This window comes from Protopterus annectens, chromosome 8.part0 (assembly GCF_019279795.1).
Source record: "Protopterus annectens isolate FY-2018-M chromosome 8.part0, PAN1.0, whole genome shotgun sequence".
Taxonomy (NCBI): domain Eukaryota; kingdom Metazoa; phylum Chordata; order Ceratodontiformes; family Protopteridae; genus Protopterus; species Protopterus annectens.
In genome coordinates, this window is record NC_056741.1 from 1,379,513,582 (window position 1) to 1,379,536,176 (window position 22,595).

Below are 22,595 nucleotides of genomic sequence, written 5' to 3' on the forward strand. Positions count from 1 at the left end.
CTGGAGAGGTTACAGCAATTCCTCTGACTTGATTTCAGTCACTGGTGTGCAACATAGGGTGATGGTCACTGGCGGTTAGTGAGTGTGGACTGGTACAATCCAACTGACTCCGTTTGACGTTGGCTCCTTCACAAAGAGCTAATGAAATGTATGTGTTGGTTGTGCTGTAGTGTGCCCAGAATCTCAGGGATCACAGGGTGTTTTGAAAAAGAGTACTGTCTATTAGTCAGCTCAGCTCAAGCTGCTTGACAGTTTGGGTATGTGGAAGGTGCCCTGAAGCTTTGGAATCGGGCCAGCTGTTGAATCCTTGGCAGGATGTAACCCATATAACAACCTTCAGAAAATGCTGGATGGCAGCTTCTCTTTAGGTAACGGTCATGTCTCTATCTGTGATTCCCCAAGGCTAGCTCTTGGGACTACTTCTCTGCACTGCACCCAATTCCCTCATATCAGGCACCCCAGATTCAGAAGTATGCTTTTGCATGGTAACCATTTCAAATGCTGGAACCCGCTAGAGCGACTTCCTTAACATAGAGACAGAATGGCAGAAAGAACGGATTTACATGTACTAAGTTTGAAATGCCATTTCTCAGAATATTCACTTTTCTCTGAGGTATAGCAATCTTGAAGTTGACATATATATAAGTTGGGGGAGCTTGCACCACTCACAAAATGAAGTTTAAAGGAGAAGAACGATTTTCGAGCTTTGCTCTTCTCTGTGTTTTCAGTCATTTTTTTCAGCTTCTCAGCACTCTGCATTTTGACATTTCAGTAGGGAGCCATTTCAGCACAGATGATCTGGTGATAACCTCCTGGAAATGACCTTAGCTCTAAAGCAAACTATGACAACTGCAAAAGTAGTGACCTTGGCTCTAAAACAAACCATGACAAACTGCAAAAATAGTGCTTGTGAAAAGAAAAGCAGTTTAACATTCAGAAGACCAAATCCATGCTCTCTATGACACAAGAAAGATTAAGTATAACAGACTAAAATTGGAACATTACTTTCCCTAATATAGGGTCTACTGGAACACTCAACAGTTTTAAGTGGACTAAGCAATGGGCCTTTCACTTCCTTTTATGCTTTAGTTTGAAAAAGAACCATGCAAAAAAAAATATCTCGGCTTTGTACTGCCAACACATTATCTCATATGCTCGCAGCAGAAGCCAAGAATTTTGTTGGAAAAGGAGCTCTGTTCCTAATTTTGAAATATGATCTCTACATTTGAGTACTTAATGTGCAGACAATGGGTAAAAAAAAGATTTATGTTAAACTCGTCAAGAGTCAAGCACCATTATCATACTCTGCAAAAAAATAAAAAATAACCCAGCTATCTTCTCTCGTACACACATGCTAACTACCTGTACCATTATTTATAAACCTCTGTTTTAAGGTCACAGGCTATCACATTCTCATTCACTTTTCAGAGCCCCAAGATGATCTTCCTCTTCTATTTCTTCTCTTAATGCTCCAACTTTATTTCCTTCACAATGGCTTGAAATCCTTTTTGCTGTATGCCCCTCACAGTTTGGAATTCCACTGCAACATATATTAGGGATATCACCTTCAAGACTACATTTCAAAGTGCACATAGGTTTCGCTAAACAATAAAATCCACTACAAACAAAACAAGCAGACATACATTAACAGAATGGCTACATTGTTATATGGAATCCTTGTATTTACTTTGAGTTGGTGTGCATTTTACTGTAACATAATGTCGAATGTCTGGCGGTTGCGTGCACAGTTTTAAGACAGAGCCTGATTCATAAATATCTTGCAGTAGTCCTGGATCTGATTTCCACAGCCATTATTTCCTTACTATGTAGCCCTCAGTAAGTCACTTAAACAGGTACTGCTCCTGGTGTGAGACTAAAATGCATCTATGGAAAGTGCTCATATTAAATAAATAAAGTAAATAAATAAATACATACATAAGTACTGTGTTTGGTTTCCTTGTTCAGAGCTCACTATAATCAGGCCATGGCTGAATATGGGCCTTTGAGTCCAGTCTACCTTACAGCTCAAAAAATTTCAGCCGTTTTGCACATCTTTTTCAGCTGTTCATCTCACAAATGTACATTTCCCACAAGAGCTGCAGTAGTGATATTGTTTTTTTTTCCCCTTCACATAGGACTTAGCTCCAAACATTGATTAATTAATGTTTTACAGCCCTAGACCCAGAGTTCAATACAGACCTGTCACTATCTGTATACAGTTTTGCATATTCTTTCCAGGACTGTGGGGGCTTCCTCTGAGTACCTTGGTTTTCTCCCACTCTTAAAAGATGCTGATAACTGGCTACACTAAACTGTTCATATATCAGCTCACTTAACACAATTAAAGAGACTAAATACGATTACATGATGCCTGAGCTACTATGCAAAATGTATGCTGACACACTGGCAGATGAGGAATAATTAACTCTTCCCATGTCAGGCAGAACAAAAAACATCCTGGGAGTTACAGGATATTTAATTAACTCACAGTGACATCATGACAAAGCTTTCAAGAATGTTTTGGGTGGAACACATTTTCTACTTCAAAAATGAATGACATCAGCCTACCAAGGGCTATTTCACAAAAAAAAAAATAATAATTAGGAACAGAAAAGCAATGCATGAATCAGAATGACTAGCCATTACCTAATAAATGACTAGAAAGGGAAAGGCATCCGTAACATGGAGCTTACATTAACTATGCCCCATCTTTCTGGGTCTTAAACAACTGAAAAACAGATTTACAAACACAACACAAAAGACAAAACTCCAAATGTCTACCTAAAACAGTTTTGCCTAATCCATCCCTGTAGAATCAAAATAGTGTGCAAGGACTTTTCGTTTGCATTCCAGTAATATTTCCCAAACTGCCATGCTTATCTGAAAATGACTAAAACATTAACCCTCACCCTGCTTTATTATCTAGGTTCTTTGACCTTTTTGAAGGTAATACTGCTGTTAACAAAATGAGTATAACCAGACATACATCTGGTAAATCACGGTGTACACTTTTACAAATTATTGGCTGTATAATTTGTCAATGGCTTTTTTTTTCAGAACACCCGCCTAGCTATTTTTTTTCTTCATCCTGTACTTTTTGGAGCTGAAGTGGCTAACCTTGTAGAGAGGGGGCTACGGTCTGGAAGATGGCATAGAATATCAAAAATCCTAACTACACACCTAGCAATGAAGTTAATAGACATTTTCCCACTGTACAGTGCTTATCTTTACTACGTTGTCGTGGCTTTTGTTAAGTTACCATATGACACCAGCTTTCAAGCTCCTTAGTTCCACGTCTCATTGTCTGTTACCATCAGACCACGGGATCAACACATTGCCCCCCATCTTGTGGAAAAAAAGGTTTCTAAACTGGATGAGTATTAGATGAAAGAAGTGAGCCAGTACTCTATTACTGATCTGTCGCAAAGGAGGTACCCAGCTTGCTTGGTGTCTTATGCCTTCCCTTAATATGCTGTGTGATGGTCTTGGATGGGGTGTGTAATGGGTATTATGTGGAAGCTGTCACCAACTCCATGGTAGTGTACTTCTCCATAACTTGCCCCTCATCCTACTGGCAAATTCCACTCATGGCCAAGGTTTGGACCAGAGGCCTAGGCTAGAAATGTTCCCAGCACATTGCTTGAACTCTGTGCCTGAGAGAGGTGACTAGGATAAACTGCATCATTTCTCTCCAAATTTACACCAGCTTCTCCGGCACCTGGGCCACCAATCAAACCGGAGCCATCTGGGATAAAGTCAGGACTTTATTGCTTTACATTACAGAGCCAACTACCAAGTTCACAGACTTGAATCAATATAAAACACAGAGTGCACATGTTTGACAAGACAAGATACCCTCAACCCAAAGAAGAGGTATTAAAAGCCTGAAATCTTACAACTTTAAGAAGTTCAAGAACCACATTAATCTAGAGCAAATGTGTATTTACTACAGCAATTTGTCGATTCATATCTTTATGTGTACTGTAAAATGGTTCATCAGTTTATAAAAGAATGCAATGCTAGGTGGCATACTGCTTACTACAACTAATTGTTAAAGTCACTGATGGCCTTTTGTCGGTAACTTGCAGAAAACATACATTTGTTTATTTACTTAGCTGTTAACCAAGGTAGAAATGCAAAATATCAAAAATATTTGCATCACAGTTTATTATGCAGGCATACAAGTATGAACCACATCTCTCATTCAAACAACCACACAAGCTCAGCCTGTTTAAAGTTTTGAGGGAAAGTCATTAACTTTTTTGAAACAGATATTTCCATAAAAGAAAGGTCAGGCTGAAACCATAAGACTACTGTTTTTAGTTGATTATTCTTATAACATTCATCAACTTTGCCTGCAAATTTATTTGTTTATTTATATGGGTTTACTTCCCCAGAAAGTCTGCCTGTCCAAGTAATTTCCAGAATCCGGTCATTATCTGGAAGCCAAACCTCAAATACACACGCTATACTGAAAGCTAAGGGACAAATTACTAACTGGGGTGGTGGCCAGATTTTAGCCCCCTCTCCCAAAAAACTGAAGACAATGCAGTAGACAATAAGCCAGAGAAATAGTACCCCACAGTTTAAGAGGAGTCAACTGTTGGTCTACATTCCCTCCATCCAGATCCCACAATTAAGCTGTTATGAAAGTAGTATATGTAAGTTTTACTTTAATGCAAAACACAAGTCTGGCTGTACATCTAGAATGCTAGGAGTGGAGGCACTCGTGGTAAAGTAGCAGTTTCTTAATTAAACCACCAAGTGACAATTCTACCTTCTGAATATTTTCCTTTCATGGGACTACAATCTTTATTACTGACTAGACAGCCATTTCTGGTGTTAACAGATGGAGATGGCTAACAGACATAGACGGTCATCTGAATGACCACATCCTATTAAGCACTACAACCTTCATCCTATTTCTTTACATAGATGCATGGCTGGCCATTACTGAACAGTGAATTAAACACAAGGCTGATACCCAACCACAATGTGTCCCATTCGCTGTGCACATAATCTATGTCTCACAGAAAACATCATGCCACAGATTTGAAAAACTGCTTTAATTAAACCTCTCCCAAAGTAAACCAACCTAAAAGATACCTCTCACTTCAGTCCAATATCCACCCTCTAAATTCTGGACAAACTTCTTTAAAAGATAGTCTACACCCAATTCTCTCTCTACATACAACAGTCCCACCTGCTCTCCTCCTAACAACATGGACTCTCACCTGGATGAAGTATTATGGCAGCACTTTTCTCCCTAACTGATGACATCCTGCTAAACTCTGATGGTGACCTCCTTACAGGTAGGTGCCCTATTTACAGACATGACAAAGGCATTTGACCTCATTGACCATTATCTTCTCCAAAACAAACTAAATTAAACTGGTATCAGTCTGGATGCCACTACCCGGTTTAAAAACGTCCTCACTGACAAACACTTCAGAGTTAGAATAGGATCCTCCCAGTCAGAATCTGCACTTATTACCAAAGGCATACCACAAAGATTCATTCTTGCCCCCCTCCCCCTATATTCATTAACAAACTTCCTTGTGATGGCCCCAATCTCCGACTTATCCTCTACGGATGAAGTCATGGTCATTTACTTATCAGGTCACTCTTGCACCAACATCCAATGCCAACTACAGTCAGATGAGCCCCACCAATGGCTTATAAGCCATAAACTACTTCTCAACCCCATCAAGACCAAAACTATGCTTTTGGAACTCCAAAGAAAATTCACCAAGCATCTCATTCTTTAACTATGTTTAATCCGCATAACCATTCCATAGAGACAGACTCTGCTTTCAAATACCTAGGACTACAGCTTGATCAGTCACTAAACTTCCACTTCTACACAGACAAAGTGAGAGCCAAAATACCCCCCCCCCATTCTGAGCCAAAAAGATCTCCCCTTTTCTATCACAACCAGCCAGAGCAGCCATTGGCAAAGGAGTTCTCCTTTCTCAACTGAATATGGGATCCCAATGTTTGTTTTTGTCTCCAAGAAAAACGCTGCTAAACTCCAGACCATCTAACAGCATCGGCCAATTCATTTACAAATTCACCTCTCTGTTAGTATCACTGTATCACTCTAGAAAAAGCCAAATAGCTACCCATAAAACTAAGATCTAACCTAGGTTTAGGACCAAAACTCAAGAAACTACTTTAACACCACATATTTACTCCCCTTGCAGCTAGACTTCACGAAAAAAACTCCTAATACAAACTGAGACACCACTCACAGGCCACATCAACTCTCATTAACCTTGGAACCTAACTCCACCGCCCTGCACATGCTTTCTCCTCTCAAACGCCTACTCTTTGACAAGTTCTTCCCATCAGCATGAAGGAAGTCAACACTTATTCCCAATTCAGAATGCAACTCAAAAAGCAATTCTTCAACTAAACCAAACGCTCCTGCTTCAACACAGGACTTATCATATAACCATCATGTTTCCTTTCTGAGCAGCTGCTCCTCTCTCAAGATTCACCGGAGATTAACTCATTTTAGAAACAAATGTATTTATTGTACAGTACACTTTGCCAGATGGTACATTGCACTGTGCTAGTTCACTATAATGCAGAGACACAGTTTTTTTTCCAATGCAGTCAGTCTGAAGTACTCATTTACTGCTTAAATTTCTATATTTTTGTTTGTGAAATGCTTTGTATTTCACCCAGGCTGAGCCTAAAATTGGTCAACATTGATTAGTGTACTTCCCCATTAAACAAAAATAAACAAACAAATAAATAAACAAAATACCTAATTAAATATGTCTCAGATTTTCATATACAGCACTGACTATGACATTCTTAGTTACCTCTGACATGCAGCAGATGTTGGGTGACTTCTGGCAATATACAACTACATTAGGTCACCTCAGAGCCCATACCAGTTCAGAAAGTCTTCAGTTAAAAAAAATGCTAGGTAGTCTGCTATTATAGTGGTGTGGGGGCTATTTAACAATAATATGAGCATTATACTTTTTTATCTGGTTGAGGGATCATCACCCTCCTTGGTGACCACATTTTTAGGTGTGGCAGTTATATGTAACTGTAACAGCTAGGAATTGAGGGGTTAAGTATTATGTCTTACAACATTTCCACATGCATCTATTGCACTGAGATGTGCATTTAGATTTAGTTCCCTGCAGTGGCCTTAAATGACAGAATGTGGCACCTCCAGTGTAGGTTTGTGCCTTTACAATTTCAGAACAAGATAAAAATATAACAGAGATGACAGAAAATGTAATATTAAAAAGAAATGAACATAATAGAATAGACAAGGATAGCATCTGGTCCATGTAATCAAGAGACACACAGTAGCAAATTAAACATCTTTACCATGGAGTGGCAGGAAATCAATTTACATACTAAGTGAAACAGCCTGAGGCAAATATCAAACAGATGGAGAGGCTCACTGTCCAATTATGGTTCTTCTTCTGCATCAGGATGGCAAAGCAGCATTACAGTGCTGCAGCAGTGAGGGTAATACAACATGCATCACTGACTCACACACAAATATGTTCTGAACTCTACTGGTTACTGTGGGAGAAGCACTGCATCTCATTATCAATGCCACATCCATGTAGAGCCACTCCCCTCTGTAGGCCATCACTGGAGGAAGGGGGTACACAGCACATTACAGCAGTTCAGCCTATCAACATCATTCATGTATATCATGAGACTCTAGCTAAAAGCATCTAAGTAGACAAGTATAACATTAACACACATATAGCTCTCACCATTCTGACCAGGTGTCACGTATTCTGTAAAATACAGGTGAGGGAACTTCCTTAATGGGACTTTCTGCACTAACCCAGCCACAAGGCAAAATGTATTATAAAGTCGCATGAAGCCTTACAAAGCGACACACTGTTCAAGTGGAAAAGGGCACAGGCAAGTTGAGTAATAAAGGATGAAGTGCATTATTAGACCTGCATTCATCAGGGATCAGTAGTGGGGCATGTACTGTGACAGCATCAAGGACAGACTGATCTAACGCTTCACTCCTCTCTGTGAAGGAGAATCATAAGCTCCATTCATGTGGGCTGATTCTTAAGGCCATGACACAACTAAGTTGACTGAACCAAAACATTGACAGCAAACCAGGTACTCCTGTGCACTCTCACTACCAAAAATGACACACCTATGCAGACCACTAATGACATCAGATATTGTTCAGAAAGTCTTCAGTTAAAAAAAAATGCTAGGTAGTCTGCTATTATACTCTTTAGGTTATGACTTACACTAGGCAAGGGCAACTGGCAACCCACACTAACAACTACAACTGTACTCTAGGACTAGTCACTCCCTGAATGCTGAAACCAGTTTTAGAATTTTCCAGGCTACATTACTATGAAACTTCTATTTGAATGAAAATTCAGTAAGGTGTCACTGAAAAGCCTGGATCCAATACAAGTTCTAAAACTACTCATCTCTGTTCATATATGTATGACAAACAGGTTGAAACCTACAACTTGAGTACATATTTTCTCAGAACATACATACCCAAAACTTTAAATTTTATGAGCAAATGCACAAACTTTTGCAGATAAGCCGTCTCCCCCATACCCCTAAAGATGCCACAACTCTTTCACTTTTGTTATTCATTTAGTCACTTAAAGGTTGTTGTACCTCAGGGACAGAGACAGTGATCATCAATATATAGTGAAAAGTTGTTTTGGTCTTTCTGTAGCAGACCACAATTCCAGAGAACTTCAAAAATATTATAAAACTTGAGCTCAAATAAATCACTTCCCTACAAAATGACTAATTAGCAATCACAACCTTGACCTGTAAAGCTCAGGCAGCACTGAAGCAACAATTTCATAATGAGCAGAAGCCCACGAGCTGAAAAGTTCTCCAACACACATTACACAGTTGTGTAATTTGTATAGAGGCCACTTGCAAGATCCCATCACCATGCATTTATTAATCAATCAGTCTGTTATCCTCCAGTAAGTTAACCTATTCTCAGCTTCCCTTGCTTATCAGTTACTTTGCAGGGGCCTCTGTCCCTAAATATGACACATACCCCAAAGCTGGCACACATCCCCAATAACCTAAGATTCACAAAGTGACTTCCACTCACTGACTCTGGAAATATACTAAAATTATGGATAATCAATTTAGTGACTGTCTCACACTTAAGTAAGCAGTTTCTGCTAAAATATGGAACTGTTTGTTCCAAAATGCCTTTAAAACGTAAGTCCTTATCCACCTTACAAGTACATCCATCTGTACATCATGTGAGACTAAGCAACCTGAAATGGCAATACACTTTGTGTTTTACACTTCAGTAATAGTGAAATGGACAGAATCACAAACTTATCCCAAACAACAAATAAAATATTCTTCCTCGATCCTTTATTAGCCTACTCCTACGTTTCATTGCCTCTTCCCGAAATACATTACTATAGTCCATCCAACTACTCCCAAGGAGCTTGTATGCAAGCATCTGTGCTGTACTTGTGACATATAGCATGTAATCAAGTATGCTGCCCTTGTGATCATCCTGTTTCACTTACTCTACATATTCTGCTCCTTCCAGGAAACCCCTTTGCTTTGCTTCACCTCTCCCTAACTTTTGGTAGCTGATCTCAGCTTTGAATCCAAACCCTTAATCTGACCTGCAGTGAACAAGATATCACACATCGCACTTACTCAACAGTTTCTACTAATTGGTTTGTCTGTGTGACAATTTTACTATTTGGTTTGGAGATTAGCAGCATATGTAGATAGACAGCAGACAGATAGACATATAACTAGATAAGCACATAGACATAAACTATGTATTGGTGTATACTGATTAGAAACAATATGAAATAATTATTTAGCAGTCTCTGATATAAACTTCCAATAATTTGTATCTGTGATGATAAGAATGACAGTAAAAGTTCACCTGAAAAAAAAAAAAAAAAAAAAGAGTACTGGACCAATTATGTAATAGAATCAAATTATACAAAGACTACGTGTGTGCCAACTGAAATTGCTAAGCCAATTAACTATTACAATTTATTTGTCCACTAGAACTTTTCCCTCTGGAGCTCTGTTTACTAGCAGTAGGCCGCGGTGGTGCAGTGGTTAGCATTATCGCCACACAGCAAGAGGTTCTCCTGTTTGATTCTCGGCTGGAGCCCCTTCTGTGTGGAGCCTCTGCATGTCCTCCCCACGTTCCAAGTGACATTTAAAGACACGCAGGCGTGTGCATGAATGGGTGTACCTTCTTTGAAGGTTGGGCATTGGGCAGGCAACTTGGAACCATAAAATTCCAGCCGCCAATCATTAGCGGACCATAGTTCCACTGTGGCAACCCCTAACCGGGAAAAGAAGAAATAAAGCTCTGTTTACTAGCAAGTGTAGCTGTCTTCCAAGCAGCTGACCTAGGTTCGACTTCCAGATAATAAAACAAGTGATCTGATAGTACAGCATGTAAGTTCCCAACAAACCTGTCGTACAGTCCTGGATTGGATTCCATCAGTCTTGACTTGAGCAATGTCAGACTATGAACAAGCCACAGAATATGACATTTTCTGTTGCCCTTTGTGAATAACAAAGAACAGTGTAGCCAGCCTCCATACAATGTTACAACCTTTACAAGGCTGCCATACAATATAATCAAAAAATCTAGCTGTGCCAGACTACAAGTTTAGACATCTGCTAAACTGTTCCTTTGCAAATAAAAATGAACCATTAACCTATTTTGCTACACTGCCACCTTTTATAGTTTCATAGTTTAGTTTAGTACTAAACTATGAACTATGAAACTAAATAAAAGTGAACCATTAACCTCTTTTGCTGCACTGCCACCTTTTAGTTACATCTAGTAATGCTGGCTGTCCCTTAAAGCAGAAAGCAATGCTAGAGACCACCAACAGTGTACCTACGAGAAATAACGAAACAGAGATGCAAAGGCACCTTGCCTAATAGCATACCCAACCCCTTATGATGGGTTTGACTTTGTACAAGTTACTAATCACCGTTGATCAGAGATCCTATATCACCTACAGAATAGCACAAAAATAGTGTGTGCAGATGAAGTTCAAGTATAGAAACGTTCACTGAAAGGAGATGTACTATGTGATTGAGGAAAAAAAAAACAGTGGATGAAATGATTGTGGAAGAAGATTTAGTTTGAAAATCCTATCTAAAGGAACGCTAACCCTAGCAGCATGTAGCACTCAAAACATATCCCCTTAGTTGCATACCACTGTTACGTTTCTGCATTCACATATTTTTATAGTTTTGTACATTGGTGCTGTCTACCTAGGCTTGTTACTCCAATTGTAGGCATTAGGCTCAGCATCAGATATCTTTATTAAAATTCCCCCCTACAGAAATACCCAGCAAAAAGGGTAATAAGAGAACTAAACAAAAGAATCAGATGGACTAAAGTCCGTGGAAACTACAGAAAAGTAGAACTGGTCTGACCAAACTCTCCAGCCTTATGCATTCTGGACACATATGCTGTTACAGTCTTCTACTACAGCTTTTGCTCAGAATCCATTAATTTTACTTAAAGGTGCAATTGTGAGTTGGGTTCTGAGGACTGATTTACATAGATTTCCCAGGACACCCTGGTTGGAATCACACTTGAGAAATTAGCAATAGTCAATCTCAAACATAGATCTCAATCTCTCAACAACTGAATTAGAGACAATGTCAAAACGATCATGCATAAAGGGCCCAAATTAAGGACTTTTTTAAATTTTAGTATTATTAATTTAGAAAGCTGGCAAGATAAGAATACATGAAATAGCATACATTTTCTGAAGTTTATACAAAAATAGTTTTATACAAAAAGTCTGTAATTGTGATGAATGCCATTACTTTTTGATAATGAACCAGCTCAATTTTCTCAAATTATCACAGATTTTAGGAGGATCAGATCAAAATTATGAGCTCAAATCAGGACAACCCTGAAAAGGTTATGAATGCTTTAGAGGTATGACATAAAAGCTTTATGGTTCTCTGCATGTAATCAGAGTATTAATATTGTCACAACTGGGCTGAAGTGTTTGTATAATATAAAGGAACCAAAAGCATTACCTCAAGCAGTGTTTTCTATAACACAGTCTGCCTAAACCTATTTCTTCATTTACAGCAGAAATGACTCTTCATTAATACAACGAATCACTAAAAAACTGCAGTTCTACTTTCCAGTCTAATTTTGAACAATGATAAATACTGTAAGCTAAATGCCTGCAGATAAAGTAGCTGAAGATGGATGCATTTGCTGTAGGAAACCTCAAACTACATAGCAGAGGTAAGACAATATGGAACAGGCTCACATCAGCTGTTTCCTGACTTTTTCTTACAAAAGCTTCACATGCACTTGGAAAGATGAAGGGTGGCACCAGGTTGTTTACCTCAGTTTTGTCCAGAGCTTCTTTTTTGCATTAGCAGGTAGATGTTAAAGACAGCTCTCAGTAGAGTGACAGCACTACTGTGTGGTAAACAGTGGTACTACTGCTGCTGCTTCAGGCAAAAGGGTGTGGTACATTTTTTACTTGGTGTGCAGTCATAACACATAGCATTACTTCTGATGGATTAATATCTTACATCCAGACTGAAGAATAACACAAAAGATATTTTTTATAACAAGCTACTGAGTCAGTGCTCCCAAATCACGTCGGCCTTTACCAGTAAGTCCACAGCAACTCTATAGTTTCTTACTCAGAAATTAGTTGTAATGAAATCAGAATGGAACTTTTACATAATATGTTCTCTAGGCTATAAATGACTGTATTTTAATAAAAAACACAACTTTTTATAGATTTTTGAGTCTTTTTTTCAGTAACCAACACAAACACACACATATCCCTTAAATGTTGCAAGATATGTCTTAACAGTGCATATTATTTTATAAATTACAAGCTTGCCATCAAGTCTAGCCTTCATAAAGCCAAGCTAGCTGTACAGCAACCCAGTGTTCTAAAAGCAGACAAAAGTCCAGGGGCTCTTTAACTGAGCAAACAGGAAAATGACTAATGAGAAGCATCACCCTGAAAATAACCGGTTGGAAATTCTTAGATATACTGAAATATCTATACAGAAAACTGCATGAATACAAGCCACAGTTTGTAGTGGAGCCCCTGAACTAGGAATGCATCTTCAAAAGCTTATACTGAGCTGCTGATTTAGGAATATCATTTCACTTTGCTATGGAAATATGTGTAATAACCCAGTGTCTGTTGTAAAATAAGCATGGGAACTCTTGTTCTTGGGTATACATGTTCATCACTAGAGACTAACCTAAGTAAGTGAAAACCTGGTGACTGCAATCTAGAAAACTACCTCCCCAAAAAATGTGGTTAAATCCATCCAGTAATAAACAATGACAATACAAAATTACTCGGAAATGACAGAAATATCCAGTTACGTTCCGCGCGCCTACACACACACACAGTACGGAGTTCAAATCCAGTTTCGTGTAAGTACCAACAACCTTCTAATCTCCAATTTTAAGCCAAAAGTTAAATTTGTGCATTTCCTTTAAAAACGAAAGTGTCTAGCTGCATAACAATTCATCGTCGCGAAGTCGGTGTTATAGAAAAACTACAGACAATTAGATAAAGTAAGTGTCATTACTTTGGTCCCAGTCCTTTCACATTAGTAACCTCTTCTATTTAGATAAAAAATATATAATGTTTTACTGATGGCATCTACATTTAGTCTGCTTCACAACAATTCTGACTTTTGTAACTAAAGGGAAAACATATTTTCAAACTTTTACACTGGACTCACCCCCCACCCAGATTTTCAATCTTGTACGTACACTTTAGAGTAATAAAATCTAACCGATGTAATACTACTAACATCCTATAACTTATTGCTCGCAATGAAAATATCAATTGCACCATTATCTGTCCTATTCGTAATACTTACTGGTCTCTTGTCTGTACTGGAAACCTCCGTCGCAGGGAGCGTCACACAGGAGTAGAGTCCTCGCACTCCAGCAAGCATCCCAAGCAGGGCGGCCCCCCTAAATGACCGCCTTATCTGGATGACGTCACCGCAGCTTCGCAGGCTCCTCCCTACCTTTAGCCCTACCCCTCTACTTTTTGGAAGAGAGCAAAGAGTCTAGCCCAGGGTCAGTTGGGTACCTTATTTGGGTAAAGCAAGGGATGCGTGAGGCAACAGAGCCAGCAGTAGGAAGGAAGAGACAATAGTTTGCCTGAGGGGCTTGGCTACTCTGCTTCTGTACATTCCTGGAATTCTTAATGGATGTTGCCAGAAGAAGCTGAGCCCCTCCTTTGGAGAAGCAGGAACTTGTGAACCAACTCCTTTTATAGACAGACGATCACAATCATTTAGTTTATGAGGTTTACTTTTCCTTGCGTTTTTCCCTCTGACTTTTGGTTGGCTTCTGCCTTCCTCTGACAGTGTTCTTCTGTCCATTTTTGTACAGAAGCATTTGGAGGTCATCGGAGGCTCTTCTTATGTATATAGCTCAGCATTCAGTAACTGATGTTAACCCCTGGGCGGCTGGCTGCACTTATTTCTCGAACGTTTCATCTTACTAATAGTTGTAGAAACTGTAAATGTTTGCGTACTACTACATCTCCTGATAATCTCCCGGAACCATCTTTACCCGTACATTAAGATGTTTCTTTTTTGTGATGCTACCAGCAGATGGACAGCCTCAAACCCAAACAGGAACCTGGGCTTTATTTCTAACATGTACGAATCACATGGTTTATAGTCAGTTTTGACAACATGTATATTATACAGGCATCACTGTTTACATTTTACATCTTTAAAATTGCCACTGTGTTTGTTTATTTTAGTCAGCAAATAATGGTGTTGTACCCGAGGGAGTTTTTTTTTTTGGTTCCCAACTGAAATTTCCGCACTCAAAAAGCCCAGTACGGACAAGACAAACGGGAAAATATCGCCCTCCCCCACAAAAAAAAGATAGAGGGGACCCCCCACACACACACGCACACACGTGGGGGGAGCAAGCCCTCATACACCCCGAACTTAGATATACCAACTCCGAGATCACCGTCATAGCTCTCTCTCGGTCTTCCACGTCCAAAAAGAGGAACGCTGTCTACCTCTCATAATGTGGAACAAATTGGAAAAACGTGGAACACTTAATAACAGCGTACTAACAACTTTCACTAGGAAGCTGACAGGATGGTTAAACTGTGTTATACTTATAAAAAGTTATTTTGATGAATGTATGTGATTCGGTGCTATTTACTACGAATAACAGCTAAAAAAAATCCGAAGACTGAATGCGATTGTCACCGCCGTGACAGACCCATTCAGTGTGGAACACGGACTTTTTAAGATCCAAACTGAGGAGCGTACCTCATAATGAGGTATGATTCGCCATACCGCAGAGAAAAGGGAATATTTCGAGAAATGGTTACCTCCGGCTTAATACATGTTAGGTCCAGATTTTTGGGCATTCAGTATTAGAGCAGGTGCCTGCATTTCAAAGTATTATTCTTTATTTGTTGGCACGAGCAGCTCTCACCGTTATTTACGGACTCCAAAAAATATATTTTTTTCTGAGCATCTTTCAGAAACAGTCACAAAAAATACAAGGTGTGATCATAACTCATGCATCAACGTACATTTTCTGAACAATACGAATTATTCATTGACTGTAATCTTTGGTGATTTACCAGAAATCGTCATTTTTCCCCGAGGGACAGGGCAAAATATGAGACAAAAATCAAGAATGTTCTAAAAATCTGGGGCAGTTGAGAGATACGATCGCCATCAACAGTTGCTCCCAGTCCCTACCATAATAAAAAAATTGGCTGATATTCAGATATATAAAGCCATTCCTCTCAATTGTCAAGATTTTCTCAGAATGACTAGATTTTTACTCGAATTTTTGATCTGTTCCTCATAAAATGTGTGGTTTTCTGGCAAACATTGAAGATTGACACTAGACATGCATTTGAATTTCAGACTTTATATCATTCAGAAAATGCATATAAGAGTAACAAAACCTGTTATTCTAACAACCTTCTAAATTTATAAGATTAATTTTTAGAATATGGCCTATTATGGGGCCTTTGCCCCCTCATTCTTTTTTGTTATTGTCCAGATTTGCTAAGTGGTTAAGAGGTATGGCTATTATTTTAAGTGAATTAGAATAAAATGTAAACATTGTCTGAGACCTTTGTCGCCTCTTTATTTTTGGCTTTGTTGAACTACTGATGAAAGGAGTTGAGAGGTACTGAGGAGGTACTTAAGTCATTCAGTGTAGTAGGAACCATTCAATTTAGAGGGATACCTATGATATCTGAATGTGAAGAGGGGTGAGGAGGCAACAGTGTGAGATCGAGTATCTGGACTGGAATGCTTTAAAGTTCATAACCACTGCAAGTGAAAAGTGTTTATTATTAGTGCGTCTGATTTAATCATTTCCAGTTAAAAGCAAACTGAACTAAGCTTTCTGACCAAGTGTGTGCTAGAAGCTAGGTCTGGAAGACATAGTATTTACTGATGTCCTATTAGAGGGCCTACTCTTCTACAAAGACCTTTTACAAATATACTTCCCATAAGTCACCAGTATTAGACAACTTTTCAATGGTATCATAATATATTATTCCATTTCTATCGGCAGCCTGTGGAGATCTCTTTCATAGCAATAACCATTTTAACAAACCTCATTTCCTTTAGAGGGTGTCTAACTACCTGTTCAGAGGACCAGTCTCACCAAGAAGTCATACTCATCTAAGCCCTTTAAAACTTTACCTTCCAAGCCTATTCTTCTGCCATAGTAGAGTAAAATGCCACCCTTCCTCTCCAAGCAGGATGATGAGTGACCTTTTCTAATCTTTGTAGTGTCTAAGCTTTCACCTTCTACCAGGCAATAAATAAATAAACAGAAGTCCAGATATTAAAGCTTGGATAGCTTACAAGAAGCTACTATGATGCTTAATAAACTTTTTTCATGAACTTGCCCGAGTATTTCCAGAGTATCTCCATAAACAGTACGTCTCTAGCATAATGTCACTACTGCAACTAGATTGCCTTAGAACGACCCATTGTAATGCAAGGCCAGCTGTTCAAGATCTCTGCAAAAATAGTTCTGTCTGTAATGATAGTAATAGTTGAATAAATCAATCATTGCTTCTTACATGAAAACCAGTTACAGTAGTTGCTGGAAGCTGCAACATCTTTTTTATTGAGGCTGAAATTCTATGATACTTTTGCATGCCTATGGTCCTAAACCATCCTATTCAAACAACTTGTTGTGAAGAGTATACATTTTAATCTTGCTGCATTGTATGATATGCCCACCTGATATGGTAAGTGCATTTCAATGCACTAAGAAAAAAATGGTTATCCTATGCACTAGGATTGGTGCAGTGCAAAATGATAGTAGGAATATACAGTTTATTATTCATTTGTTTTGTACTGATTTTGTTTAATGACTGGAGTAGTTTGACTGGGTAAAGTCCATTTAAATCAGAGGCCCAGGGATGACATTTCACAAAACAGTTTTAGTAACATAGAGTTGTCATACAATTAAATGTTTATTTACATGAGAAACACATCATAGCTAAGATATACAGGTAGAAGAGATGCAGACAGTAATTCACATCAGTAAGATGGAATTATTCCCCAAGTGCTTCAATCAGAATGATTGTAAGACCATTTATTAAGGTGCATTTGAGGAGCATTTGTGAATGAGTATAGATGATCAATTGGTGAAGGGAAGGAGGTACCAGAGTTTGGAGGCTAATAATGTAAAGGTGGTTCCTTGATATTACAGTGAAACATCGATTGACTGAACACAAGCTGGTAGAAAGTTAGTATTATGTAAAAACAGAGAAAAATGTAGCACACCAACACTTATCTAGTAGGTATAGTATATTATGTACCTTTTTAGTTGGTCACGTGGTTAAATGGTGATTGAACTCGACAGTGTATTTGAGAGTATTTGTTTAAGAGAGTGGCAATAGTTCGATTTAGCAGTATCTTCAACAATACAACTTGTCACTGTGTTGTAGGATTGCTGCAATGTGTGTGTGTGTAATATCCTTTTTCTCACAGCTACCACTTGGCCCATTTTCCCCTATAAGATGAGTGCCAGTCATGGAAATCCTTCATCCCGGCAGCCATTAATTGTTTCCTGATTGAGGCCCAACCCCTAGTTTCCTACTACAGGCAAAGGGCTGGGTCCACACAACCAGTGTCCTAGACATGCACACTACATCACATGACTGACACTACAGTGTACATTGCCTGATGTGTGCACTCTCAACTCCAACCTCAGTTGCTGCACACCCATCCTCCAAGGGGTGCCATTAGAGAAGCAAAGGCAATTCCCATTGCTGCATCCCTCACCCCACCCATTATCACGTTTGCAACAATTTTGAAAAAAGAGTGAATGCTTTTGCTTAATGCAGCAGATGAGCAAATATACCAAACATTCGGCACATGTTAAATTATTTCACAGGATTATTACTTTAGTAATTGGTATGTTTCCTGTAAGTATTAAATCTAAACAAGTATGGAGGTTTAACATTCATGCTGATGAGATATGGAAGCAATAATAACCAATAATGTTTGTATACTGTTTCCTGTAATAAGCACATTATATTTTCTACAATCCCGTTTTTGTTCATATCCACATTATCAAGTATACTGGAGCCAAAAGTACATGTAGACTTCACAATACAACACTAATAAGTTTCTTTTGATCAGACTAATTGCTAATGGTCACATTTCACACCTCCCAGGTTGCTGTTTAAAAGAAATAAAACATTATTCTGAAACTATAACTTTACTGCAGCTAAGAAATCTAAGTGAAGCAATGCACAATTTGGGAAATGCACTTCACAGATGTGTTGACTCTTATGGCCTATAACACATGACAAGCATCAGGAAAAAAACAAATATACTGATAGAGACCTTCATTTTATAGTGATAGAGACCTTCATTTTGTAATTGTCAAGAGAAAAGTCTGATAGATTACCTTACCTAAGGTGATCTTAGATTTATTTTGATGTTGGTGACATCAGGAAAAAGCACGGTGGACCATCTACATACTGTATACAATGATATGGTCTGTTGGTGACAGTGCAAGTCCCTCACAAAGGTGCTGCAAAGCAAAGGACATAAGATGGATCCTTTTAGGTATGTCACCAGGATTTGGAAGTGGGTGGGGGTGTGGAATACAGCAGCTCACCTTGGTTGGAAGTGATCTGACTGTTAGTGCCAAAACTAGGAGATACAGGGTTGGTTCAGGCAGCAGCATCTAGTTAAGAGTTATAGTAGAAATTAAAATCATTTATTTTAATCAATCTGTAATAGGTCATAAAGTTCTTTGGTATTACCAGACCATTAATTTACACAAGTACTCAGTGATCTAAAAGTTACACTTACATAAATTGACTGCCAGCCAAATTAGAACATTTTGTCACTCTGAGCATCTTTCAGAAACAGTTGCTAAAAACTCCAAGATGTGGTCTTAACTGTGAAAACCATAGCTCTTAACCTTCCATCTCCAAAATGAGGGACACTGCTTCTCATAATGTGGAACAAATTGGCGAAATGTGGAACCTACTAAAAGCTTATTAACAGCTTCAACAATGAAGTTCACAAGATCAGCAAAATGTGCTTCTTTATACTTATAAAAAAGATCTTTTGATGAATTAATATGATTCAGTACTATTTACCATGGATATCAGTTAAATAAATCCTGTCATTGAATGTATAAGTGACAGATCCTTTCAATCTGAAACTCTGGGGAACATGGGGTCTTTAAGTCCCAAAATGAAGAACGTTCTTCGTAATGAGGTACACTTGAGATGCATGATCATAACTAACACCACACAGATCTCTTCATACATCGTTTACTTGTAAGCTTACGCATTTGAATGTCAGCCTGTTTTTTATTGTGGTAGTGACTGGGAGCAACAGCTGCACTCCCCTCATTGTAATCCACTGCATTTAATTACTGTTATATCTATTCATTGTCTCCTAACTGTATATTTTTTCTGTTATTGTAACTCAGCACTGTAATTTATCTGTGTGTTTGAAGCTTATCTCCACAGTTTTCTGAGCTGGACCATCCTGGTAAATAAAAGCAATAATTAATTAATTAATTAAATGTCAGTAATAAAAAAGATATTGGTGACCACAACCTTCCTTGCCCGTACCCCTGGGAAGCAGTTTTCAATTCTTCATAAGAAGAGTGTACTATCTCAGAAAAGTGCAAACAAGTAGGTTCTAAAAAAAAAAAAGAAAATGTTATTCAATACAGTTTCAGGAATATTCCTTTTATCATACATTCCTGATTGTCCACCTTGTCCTGTACAAATTGCATTACATTTAATAAAACAACTAAAAAATATATCTAAAATAGAGTGAGTTCCATACCACAAGAAAATATAAAAAAACTTATATTCCAGGCTATTCTGGGATCCAGAGAAATACAAATCCCAGAGACATGCCCTGACGCTTTAAAATTCGAACAAACTCTTTGTAACAAAGAAGCTTGACTTGCAGCCTTAAAGTATGTCTTATCATTCCTACAATAGAAATAATTTATGGAAGACCTTCATATCCCAGTAAGGCCATCTCACAGGAAATAGTTCAGGTTCCAAGCACATGTGTACTGTAGTTTGGTACCGTTACCCACGTCCCCAAGAGGATTTATAAAATGTTTAGCCCCACTGCTTACACACTTGAAGAAATAAGTGACAGTTACATTTCCCTTTGTCTGGATAATCAACTCATTGGGGCTCAGATACAGGGGCCTCTGTAGTGATATCTGAGGAGCAAAATAGGACAATAACAATCTCTAAGCATAAGAGTAGCCTACAAGAATGAAACCTAATCCCATCACAATCAGCATTTTTGTATGTGTAGCATGTGGCTACTGGTCAGGTGGCACACTATAATTAAGCTAATCTTACATATTAAAATGTAATAAAACATACTAAAACTGCTATGTGTGTCTGTAATGAAACATCACATCTCCATTAGCTGAGATTCAAAACTTTGCAAATTAAGTATCTAAATAACAAAAAGGCAGCCTACAAATATTGTAAAAAACAAACCTACACCACATTAAAGACATCCTTTTTGGCAGAGGGTCTATGTTCTTGAAATAAATAAATACATGCACACATACATAAAGTCACCTTCTCCTTTTTCTCCAAGTGGTGTGAATTCAAATTTAGCATTACATAAGAAACAAAAGATGACTGAGGAGATGGTGTGTGAAATTATGAGAAAGTACCAAACGACAAATAGTGTGGCTCCTCCTTTGTCTTAAGGCTGCATTTTTAAATAAAGGACAGAATCATTTAAAATGATGGGGTAGAAGGCCAGTTTTGTTTACGTCTGTACAGTGTGCTTTTGCTGAATAAGCTATCTGAATACCTAATGCTGACCTTACAAGCTGCACAATACAGACCTATTCATGGATCCTCAAAGCCTAAGAAATTAACTTTCGTGTATCCGTAAAAAGTAATCAGTTGCCATCCAAGTCTATAACTGAAGCCAAAGTGTTTGTATCAAGAAGGTTTCTCCAAAGCAGATTTGATTCAAGTCATCATCTTTTGGATTGTTATAATTAGACTACATAAAAGTTCAGACAAGTCAAACAGGCAAGCAAGGCAGAGATGAGAATTCTTGTGTTCGGTATCTTGCTGTCACATCTGTGGCAACCTTCTGTCCAAAATACATATACAGTGTCAGCTTTAGATTACTAAGTATCTGTCCTTATTTTCTTGTTCTGACAGAGAATGTATTTATCTCTATTTTATATTTGTATATGAGGGTTTTATTTTTATCCGTGTACATACATGTATATTTTTGTGTTTCCTTACAGTATAAGCAAGCTTTTTTCCAAATCCAGCACTGTTCTTCTTTATGAATCCTTTTCAGAATTACAGCTTTCCACCTTTTGCTTGAAACTGATTTAAAGTGATTTATGTGTTTACTCAGACAGATTATTTCATTTGACTTTGTTTGAAAGATAGCCCTAAATACTGAAATTGTTGATTTTGTTGGCAGCCATAAATACACCTCATAACTTATTTTAAAAGGGGGGGAACGCACATTTTTATATTGCTGTTTTTCTTGGAATTTGCAGTTTTAGTGCTTTGTTACATTGTGTCTAGATTCAGCACAGATTAAATGAAAAGTCCTCCTTACTCAGGAAAACATTCAGGAGATCACAACTTTCATGCAGAATATCATTCCAGTCTAGGACATATGCCATCCTGTATTCTAATGATTCCTCATGCAAGACTGCAGAGGAGAAAAAAACATTGGGGTGGGGTGAGGGGTATTTAAAGAATGGCTGGAATCAGGCCTAGAGGCCTACATTTCTCCAGGATAGATGGGCCATCATTGGCTGCCCCTGTGCCATTCTCCCTTGTCCCAAAAGGTTCTGAAACTGGTATGTGTGTATACAGAACAACAGAATCAGTTTGTTTAAAATGTTGTTCCACTGCAAAAGGAGGGGAGGACAAGAAAGACCAGAATTGTTAGTATCTAGCCAAAGCCTTAGAAGCAGTACAGAGGCCGAACAATATAAATTATATAAATGAAAATAAACAACAAGGGCAAACATTGGACAAACTGTTGATTGA

At 38.3% G+C, this 22,595-nt stretch overlaps 1 protein-coding gene across 1 annotated transcript in view; it reads right to left on the reverse strand.

Annotated features, from left to right (window-relative positions):
• The window catches only part of TAGLN (transgelin), a 114,272-nt gene extending 100,242 nt beyond the window's left edge, over positions 1 to 14,030 (reverse strand). The window contains exon 1 of the mRNA XM_044080962.1: positions 13,900 to 14,030. The gene's annotated coding sequence lies outside the window, so the exon portion shown is untranslated. The remainder of the gene's footprint in view (positions 1 to 13,899) is intronic.
• Between the last annotated feature and the right edge of the window lie 8,565 nt (positions 14,031 to 22,595).